General features: G+C 36.0%; 1 pseudogene; it reads left to right on the forward strand.

Moving 5' to 3' along the window:
- Positions 1-6,509: 6,509 nt before the first annotated feature.
- LOC112065662 (tubulin-specific chaperone A-like) lies at positions 6,510-6,787 on the forward strand (annotated as a pseudogene).
- Positions 6,788-10,623: the final 3,836 nt, after the last annotated feature.

Below are 10,623 nucleotides of genomic sequence, written 5' to 3' on the forward strand. Positions count from 1 at the left end.
TCTTCTGTTAGAGACAGGAGCCTGTATAAACAGGATTAAGTTCAAGGGAAATCACATGGAAAAATAATATAGACCACAAATATCAGGTGGGACAAGTTTGCTCTTGTGCAAGTATTTTAGGACACATTTAGAAATGGTCACCCTTGACCACTGGGTAAGGGTGAATCAGCACAGTGGAACTACAACGAATAAAGCAAGTCACACAGTGACACGTGAACCGAAAAATACAGACCTGTCACCCATTTTGACTAATCCACAGTTCACCAGAAGTAATAAATTCCACTTTGGGGGGAAAGGAAGTGTAATATAATCAGTATTTTAAGATGTCAGAGTCAATTTCTGCCTTCTAGAAAGTTCTGAATGTTAACCTGTGCGGCTACAAGTGAGAACTATAGAAATAGTTGAATGAAAATAAAAATTATACTTAAATCATCTTAAAAACCCATGTACCAAATCTTTGTCTAACTTCACTGTTGAAACAGATTTATGTCTATAAACTGAGGTTTGTTGAAAAAAGAGCAGCACTTTAAGGGCAAATCTTTAGTCTGAATAAAAATAACAAGGAATTGTTAGGTAAACATCATAAGAAAATACATGTCTCTTTCAGGATGTCACTGCATATCTTCTGCATAGCTTCTGAATCTACTTTTTATTCTTTAATAGAGTTTAATATTTTTCCCCATCAGCATCTTCTACATTATTTTCTATATGGTTCTTGTTGTTATCGAAATGGCCTCTTATTTCTATTTTTTGTATGATTACTGCTTTTATGAGGGGATGTTGTCAACTTGTGTAACTTGGTCGAGTGATGAGAAACTGGACCACAGTCTCTTGTGCTATTAGCGTGTTTATTGACTCTGTGGATAATACATCATTTACAAATAACTACATTTCTTTTTAGTTCTTATTCCTCATTTCCATTTTTTTATTAAGTTTGACAGGACCTCTATTACTGTATTTATCAGAAAGAGAATTTATATCAAAAATCTGCAAGAAACAGCATATGTAACTGAGAGACTCATTGCATTTAAGAATAGGAATAAGGCAAAGATCTCCATTATTATGTACTTTTTGTATTTAAGTAATTCTTCATATTCATTAACTTAAACTTAATAATTGTATATTCCAATCCTCCATTCCTATTTCAATTACATTAATGGCAATTGGTGCTCTATTTCTTCTTCCACTAATTTTTACATTTTACATTCTTTCTGAAATGTATATATTTAGTCCTTTTTTGCAACTGTTTAGCTAATAAATTTTGAACTTCAAAATTCCATGGTAAACTGTTCAACTTCTCATAGATTGTGTTCATCTCTTCTCTTATCTTTTGTAGAATATATTTTAATGTCTTTCTTTTTGAAAGCTTTGTTTTCAATAATTATCAGGCAAAACCACTTCTAAACTCCCATTGATGATACGTAGCAAAGAGAGGAGAGACTTACTGCCATGGCACAAGCATTTTTGTATTAAGAGCTTCATCACATAATTTTCGAAGTGTGTCTATGATAGCTGTGTATATTTAAAAATGTCTGTGAATGTTAACAACTAGCTTATATTTAGATTGATAGAATATTGCAGTTGGTAGAGTCAAAATTATGAGTCATGTCTGCAAGACCACCAATTCCAAATACGTTTCTATTCCAACGCTTTCTTAATTCAGCACAATAATGTTTGTGGCCTGATGCTGTGCTCCCAGGCAATTACTATTCTTATTATCACTGCAAATGAACATTTAGTATTCAATGTTGAACCCCTACCTCAACATATCACTCAAATTGTCAAAGCTTTGATTTCAAAACTTGGATTACAGCATCAAACAATTTTATTGGAATTAACTGTTTTTTTCTATTTTAAGCATCATATGATAATAATATAAAACTGGCATCTTTTACATTTTTGAAATTCTTCTTCTGTTAATGGAGCCAATCCCTTCCCTGTTTGTAAATGCATAAAAAAAATACTTGGAATAAAATATGAGCTGAGTTTAGAACAGCCAATTATTTTAAGTGAAACATCACCTTTACAGGATGATACGTGAATGTAGGTGTCTCACCTTCCATCATGGCATTAATACAACTCCTAAGTTTTGAAGTTAGAGCTGACATTTTTTCAGCAGTATTTTGTCTTTGGTTTTCCATGCGGTCCATGACACGACCCTGATGATGGATATTAAATATCCACAAATATTTTCGCAGGTTACATGCTTATCCTCCGCTTCCTTGAGGACTGCAAACTGAGTTTACAAATTCTTCTTATGCTTGTAATTTTGTTTTTGAGTTCATTACTGTGGAAGGGCTTATTCGACTGGAATTGATGTATTGGACACACAGAATGAACACAAGATGGGGACACATGAGGACCAAAGAGACCATTCTAGACACTGGGAGGAGGAAGAGTAAGCTGAAACGAAGTGAGAGAATGTCATGGACGTATATACACTACGAAATGTAAAATAGATAGCTAGTGGGAAGCAGCCACATAGCACGGGGAGATCAGCTCGGTGCTTTGTGACCACCTAGAGGGGTGGGATAGGGAGGGTGGGAGGGAGACGCAAGAGGGAGGAGATATGGGGATATATGTATACGTGTAGCTGATTCACTTTGTTGTACAGCAGAAACTAACACACCATTGTAAAGCAATTATACTCCCATAAAGATGTTAAAAAAATAGAGTAAGGCTTCCTAGAGGAAATCAGTCGCCTCATGATCTTTATTAACTTTCATGTTTAAGATACGAGAAAGATAGACATAATTAATTAATCCAATATTTCTCTCAAATATGGTTTTGTTTAAGGCCCTAACTTTTTAAACATGCCTTTAAAAAATAAAACAAGAAAGAGAAGAACAAAACTCTTCCAAGGAGTATGCCCGGGAACTACTGTAAAGTCTCAAAATGAAAGATGGAAGAGACCAAGTTCCTTCATTAATATTGTGTGATCTCAAAAATTGTGTCAAAGTGCCTTCATTTCGAAAGTGAAGTATTTGTCATCTTTCATTAAACTTGATGCTGCCACTTTGGAGTACCTAAGAAGTGATGTGCTAGGGCCTTACCTCGTTCCTACTCCTGTTACTGCAACTTTATGGGTTTTTTAAATGAAAGTTAAAATCATGGAAATAGTTGAATTAACCCCTTAATTTTCATAACTTCAGTCAATCTTTTTTTTTTTAAGTCTTATGTTCAGAATTGTGCGTACAGTTGATTTGCACTACAAAAAATCACACCACAGTACACCCTGCAACTCCCCTGATGGTAGAAGACAGCAATGTAGAAGACAGCAATTCTTAGAAACTTGGATCCTACTGATACGCGGCATTTATCTTTTGTAACCCACAGCATCTTTATCATAATTAAATCATATTGCCACTGCATTTTCTTTTTGAATTAAGCAATTGTTTTAGGGTAAGATATTCATTTTTTGCTGAAAGTTGCATTTAGAGAGAAATCATTAAAAACAGCCTAGTTCTCAAAGACACATAATTTGTTCAGGCAAAATATGCCAAAATATAAGACTTTAGGAGAATGACCCATGCATATGCAACAAATAATCATTGGACAGAGTTAGAAATTTCAAGAGAACTAGCTGTCAACCTTTGAAATATTTATTCTGCTCAAATTCACTTATACATTCATTGATTCATTGTTAAAAATGAACAAAACTGGTATTTGTAGAATGCTCTGCCTTAAGGAAGACTCAGAACAATGTTGACATTGCCACAAAATTCAAGAAAAGTTGAAACTGAAGCGTCACAAAGTGGGACTAAGCTTCACATGCAAACATGCTTTGAACAGTGAGAGAGATATCATAACTAATATTTTAGCCAAATATCATGGATTGGTCATTACTGGTGTTTTTTTTTTTACTTTAGTAACAATTTATACATTAATTTTTTCCATAAAATACTTGATCTTCACATTAATATGAGTTAGCTGGACTTCTACCTCAATCCTTTGGAAGCTATCTTCTTATTTTACTTTATTTGTAATAAGAAAATTCCTTTTTTATGTACGTATGTTCAAATCATGTACTTTTCAGTGCCCTGTGTGAAAAAAAAAAAAGGGGTAGATGTAAAGTTTAAGTGTCTTTGAATGCCTATAGAAAATGACGGTGCATAGGCAAACGTGCTGTTTACACCCTACCACGCATCTACAAGTGAGGGTTTGGTTCATTTTTAACAACGACAATTCTCTTAGAAGTGGACATGGTATCGTCAGATGAGGATGACTGACCTCCCACCAGAAGAGTGCATGTTTTGTTTTTCCAGTAGAGGGGATGAGTTTGCAGATCCACGTCTACACTCTTTGTCTTGTTTCTCCTTATGACCAGTGACACATGTGTAAGAGTTAACCATGAACTTGAGACATGAAAGATACAGCAATGGCAAAAAGCCAACCTAACCAGCCAACAAAGAGGTGAAACCTGTGATCTGGCCCTTATTAGCACCATGCTCAAAGAAAGCGAGTTAATCATTCACAGACTAATTGGGCCCAGACTACATTTGTTAGCTTGTCTTTAAGTTTCTCCTAGCTTAGCCTCATGTATGGATAATCAATTAGTAAAAGCTATCCTATCACAACATATTTAAGTGTAATATTTTTTTACCAAATATTTGTAATTTTTGTTGTTCCCAAACTTGTATGTTGCAAATTTTCCATATGTTAATAGTCATAAACTTATTTTAAATATTTAAATATGAATATTTTCATTGCTGGGAAACTCATGGACACAAACAGTTTTTAAAAAAGCTTACTAATCATTTTATGAAAAAAAGTAGGGATAAGTGACCATTACTTGGGAAATCAACCAAACGACGCCCTCTGTGTTAGACTGTTTCCCACTGAAAGTACCATATTTTCAGGACATGAGCTGTCCCAGAGCAACCCTACAATATTACTAGGTAAACCATCTCATTATACAATGAAGAAAACTAATACAATTGAGCAGGGCAGAGACTTCACCTTTGGGGAGAAAATGACTTTATGTATTTATGTGTGTACGCATTTATTTTTAGGAAAACAATTAGAAAATTCATGAGGTGGGAAATGAAGAGCCTAAAAGGAATAAAGTTCAAAACTTTTAACAAATGTACAGGAGTTCCTGGTATGAAGAGAAGATCTGGCCACTTGGCAAGAATACAGAGCAAGAGATGGAAAAATTACCTGAGGACTTTTTAACAGCAGGACAGTATAATAATACATTTTAAAGATGTTGTTTTCTGGTGTTATAATGTGAGCTCTAATACCATGATCTCAAACTCTGGCAGACAGTTTTACAGAGATCCCTCATTGAAATATAATATATGTTTGTGGGAATATTCATGACAAGGATGATGATAATGATGATATTTATGTTGATTTGTCATCATGATGAAATTAAGGTTAAATAATAATCTACTATTATTAAGTGCTCACTAGATGTCAGGCAATGTACTGACTGCCTTAAATCATCAATCCTCATGTAGCCCTTGAGATGGTAGAAGTTTTATACCTCTTTTACAAATGAAGAAACTGAGACATGAAAAAGGTTAAAATACATGTTTTTTTGTTTGTTTTATTTTTCCAAATATCATTTTTTTAATTTGGAAGATTCACCATCTTGTGAGTCTTTAAATTTTTTTTAAATTAAAGTATTGTTGATTTACAATGTTGCATTAGTTTCAGATGTATAGCAAAGTGATTCATTTATAAATACATATATATCTATCTTTTTCAGATTCTTTTCCCTTATAGGTTATTACAATATATTGAGTGGAGTTTCCTGTGCTATACAGTAGGTCCTTGTTGGTTATCGATTTTATATAAGTAGTGTGTATATGTTAATCCCAAACTCCTAATTTTTTCCTCCCCACGCTTTCCCCTTTGGTAACATAAGTTTGTTTTCTACAACTGTGACTCTTTCTGTTTCGTGTATAAGTTCATTTATATCATTTTTTTAAGTTTCACCACGTAAGTGATATCATATGATATTTGTCTTTCTCTGACTTACTTCACTTAGTATGACAATCTCTAGGTCCATCCATGTTGCTGCAAATGGCATCATTTCATTCTTTTTTATGGCTGAATAGTATTCCATTGTATAAATATACCACAAGTCTTTGAAAAACAAAACTTTGGTGCCTCTACAGAAAACAAACGTTTACATCCCATTGACTTAGGTCCTAAAAGGCAACTGAGGTTTAGCAAATGAAAGGCTCCAGCCAGGACATTGAATCCCCAGCAAGCAGTGCAAAGATGCAGGACTTCTCAAAATCCTTTCATGGTTGCATGTTCGCAGGACCATCTATTAACTGGCAGCTCTGATTTCCGTCACTTTACTTCCTGTCTTGGTTCCTGGGTCTCAAGTTTACCCAGAGGTACATCGATTCTGTAAATTGATAGCCACGTAATCCATTTTCTGCTTTGGTTATTTGACTAATATGGCTTTGGTAGGAATGAATGAAAAGCCACAGGGACTGTTGAAGAAAGTAATTGTGCAGAAGCAGAAGATGGGAGCTGACTGTGAACAGTGATTTGTCAAAGAAAAAATGATGTATGAAAAAGAAGCAGAACAACAAGAAGAAAAGATTGAAAAAATGAAAGTTGAAGATGTGAAAATTATGCTATTAAAAAGCAGGCAGAGATCCTGCAAGAGTCCCAGGTAATGATCCCAGGTTGCCAGGGCAGGTTGGAAGCTGCATATACTGATCTTCTGCAGTTATTAGAGAGTGAAAAAGACTTGGAAGAAGCTGAGGAATATAAGGAGGTACATTTAGTACTGGAGTCAGTGAAGTTAGAAGCCTGAAGTTTTTCTATATCGGGTGTTTTTTTGCATTAAGTCCTGGGATCCATTCCACAATTCATTATTTTGGGGAACTCATAGGTATTTCCAGGGCACCAGGGTTGATGCACCAGCTGGTACGGCACAGCTCTGGGGTGGCCCCCCTGGTGGCTCGTGGCCGGGGCCACCATGGTTGGCTGCATTGCACTGTGACGTTTCAGCGTCATGCCACTTGTGGGATATCTTCAATGTCACTGCTGAGCAGGCCATGGATTCCTTAGCATGTGGGAGAGAACTCACTTCATAGTGTCTCTAACTTATATATAGGTTACCTGCATGAGGTCAGAAACTGGACTCCTTCTAATCGAGGCATTTATCAGAGAAGAATTTGATTCACTAGTGATACCGACCAGGGTTCTTGGCCTCCTTGATCAATAGAAATTGACTAGAGGCCAGAGAAGAAATTCAGGCAAGGCTTTATTGGGGCCCCTGCTGCAGCATGAGGGAAGGAGAACAAAGGACAGGTTCCCTTGCTGGCTCGCTCCCTGAGGTGGGGTGAGCTAGTTCCTTATGAGGCGTGAGGGCAGGGGTGTGTCCAGGGGTCAGGCCGGAGGGGCGGCTCAGGTGGTCTGCCCGCCCCTTAGGTGGTGCTGAGTGGAGGGGCATGTGTAGTTCCCTGCCTTTGCTCCCGGCTCTTCAGAAGTGGCGGTTGTTTTGTTGTTCTCTTTGTATCTTTTTGTCCATAATTTGCCCCAACTGCTCATGCATGCAGTTATTTTTAGTCCCTCACGGTTTCTTTGTATCTGTTGCTTGAGGAGACGTATGTCCAGGTACAAACATGGCAGCAAAGGGTCCCAGGTCCCAGCCTGTCTCAATAGCATTTATATTTAAAGTGAAAATAATGCAACAGTACAGATGAACATGACCCCATGAGACTGACTGTTCATAATCACAGTTCACGTCTCCACATCTTCAGTTACAAGTGGGTACTTTTAGGTCTACCTGACTTCCTCTGAAGAACTTTGTGCCTGTTTCATCGTTGTGTGTTGTGTGTTTTTGGTTTGAGTGAGACGGGAGGGGCAGGAAGCATTTGGGGAGAGTCAGGAACTACCTTCAGTCATCCCACCCCAATGCTTGAACAGATGAATGTCCTTAAGTTGCTAAAAGCAAGCACAACTGCCTGTGGGTAGCAACAACGAGAGGGCCTGGATGTGGCCTCAGATGCGTGAAGCTGAGGATCCCTCAGTTTCCTCCCCATGGTGAGCAAAGCGTCTGCTTCCAGGAAGAGCCTGCCCTACACCTGCAGTTCTCTGCCCTGTCTGGCTCAGCTCCTCGTCCACGAGTCCCGGGACGCACTGCTTCTCCTGGGACAACTGTCTGATTGACAGCTATGGAAAATAGTGCCATTCTGCCATGGGTTCGTCTGCAAACATTGTGTTCTATAACCTCAAACAATTCTGCAAAACAAAAACCTGTTGTTTCCTTTACAGGTGTTTTTTTTATGCAGAGATCTTATAATGCCCCTTTCAAAATTTTCCTCCTCTGTCAAGGATAATTCTGAGACCATTTTATAGTAGCAAAACACTGCAGTTTTTTTGTTTTGTTTTGTTCTGTTTTTCCGTTTTGAACTGGATGTTTGTTCTCTGATGATACTTCCTGGCCTCAAAAGCCTAAAGAAAATCACAGGGAATAAAATAGAGCTCTCTTCCTTTGATGTCTATCCAAGAGCATGGAGAAACTATCACTTCTTTCACCGAAAATTCCTTTAATTTATTCCCTTGACTGCTAAGAGATGGCAATTAAAGCATTCAGCCTCTAAAATGGAATCAAACGGTATAATAAAAAACCAAAAGAAACATTCTGAGAAATACTCTTTAAAGCTTCCCCATGGTTACAAATGTAAGATTAAGTTTTTGTGTCAAAAAAATAGTACAATAAAGAACAGATAGAATTTTTTCATAATTCAGGCCAAAAAAAATCTAGCCTGTAGTGTATTTTAAGTTTTCTTGATGATTCCTGATTATAGTTTTAATTCTATGTTATAAAATTAGGCATACTATAATTTTGAACTTGCTTCAATATATAAATTCTATCTCTTTTATAAGACAAAGCATTCTAAATTTCCCCATTTAGAGTGTTTTAATTTAAATAATTGTTAAAATATGATAGCAGCGTATGTGTGTGTAGGTGAAGGGAGGTTATACAACCTGTAACACAAGAGGTGCGGTGTGAATGATAACCCCACCCACCAGACATGCCACTCCCCCCCCTTCTCCTGCAACTATTTGCTTACAGATAAAAATAATATTCCCAGAATATTATGTATAGTACTCTGTTACTCTCTTGTTGATCATCAGAGTATTTAAGTACATTTCCTTCAAAACACTATAGAGAAATTACATTAAATTTGCAAAATATAGAGAAATTTATTAATCTGTTCCATAGAATTATAAAATGTATGTTCTCTGGTAGCCTCCCCACTGTTGAAGTTTAGTTTTATGCTTTTTGTTCCTCAGATTCTAAAAGTTTTGAATAGGAAATCTATTCTGTTCATCAAAATAGTTATTAAAAAGAACAAATAAAAAAGGATGGATGTGAAATTTTGGCTAAGATATATTCCCCACAAATAGTGGTATATTTAATTAATTATTATCTTTTTTTATTAATACAGTATAGATTTTATTGAACCCAAGTGAATTTTAAGATTGGTATTAAGTAATGTATACACGTTTGTATATATTTTCTTGCCACGATGGCTGAATATTTGGGGGGCGCTATAACACTCCAACACCTAAATCAATGGCTCTCGCATGGTGATTCCTAAAACATCCCCACCTGAAACACACAGGCTCCCTAATATACTAATATATATTGTTGTAATTTAGCCCCCTGATAAACCTCAGCCGAGGTCCAGAGCTCCACTCTAGACCAAGACAGCGTGGTGAATGTAAAATGTGTGTTTTTAGAAAACTCTCTTAAAACTCAGAAAATGAATAAAACTTGTGAGTATGTATCCTTTCATCTTAAACCATTTAACAACTCTTTTTTAAAACCCTTTTTACTTAATACAATAACTACCCAAAGTGGAGTGGTAAAAAGTGCCCTTATAGCAATGTCTACTGTGGGCCTTTTATATAGTCTACCAAAATTTTTATTTTGTTACACATGTATGTATATTTTCCACATTTTTGTTAATAATCACACCAAAACGCTTCTCTGAACTAAAAAAATTATTTTGATATTACATTTTGAAAGAACAGATCCTATAAAATATGCAGGATTATAAGGAAGAATGCTCTAGCAATATAATGACATTTAAGGCATAAGCATACTTACAATAATCTTGGTTGTTTTGGCCTTTGAAAAATCAAGAAATTTTAAAGTTTTTGTTGTTGTTTTGCCTGATGTTTATGAGTCAATGATGAATAGAGTAAATCTTTTATACAGATTTATCTTTGGAAAGATTTTTATAGAAAACTCTTTTATATAATGTGCCTGCCTTAACTTGAATAAAGCACATGATACAGAGGTTGGATGGAACGAGCATGATCCATCATATTCTTCCTACTGATTTCAGCTAAAAACCCAGGACAACGGAACGCAGAAAGCAGCTATCACAGTACACGGAAAAGTAAGTTAGAACAGAACTACTTGTAGGAAAATCAAAACTCAACATATGAGAATGAAATTCTCAATAAAAACATTCAAAATTCTAACCAAAAATTTCAAAATCTACTTTCCAGAATGCTGGGTATTAACCAAGGCTTGAAAAAACTCTAAGGATCATCTACTCCAGAAAAACTGCTGACCTTCAGGACAAACAGCAATGTTTGTATCTTTTTAACTTGGTTTATTCCAGGGAGTTC

The sequence above is a fragment of the Physeter macrocephalus genome, chromosome 7 (genome assembly GCF_002837175.3).
Source record: "Physeter macrocephalus isolate SW-GA chromosome 7, ASM283717v5, whole genome shotgun sequence".
In the NCBI taxonomy this organism is placed as follows: domain Eukaryota; kingdom Metazoa; phylum Chordata; class Mammalia; order Artiodactyla; family Physeteridae; genus Physeter; species Physeter macrocephalus.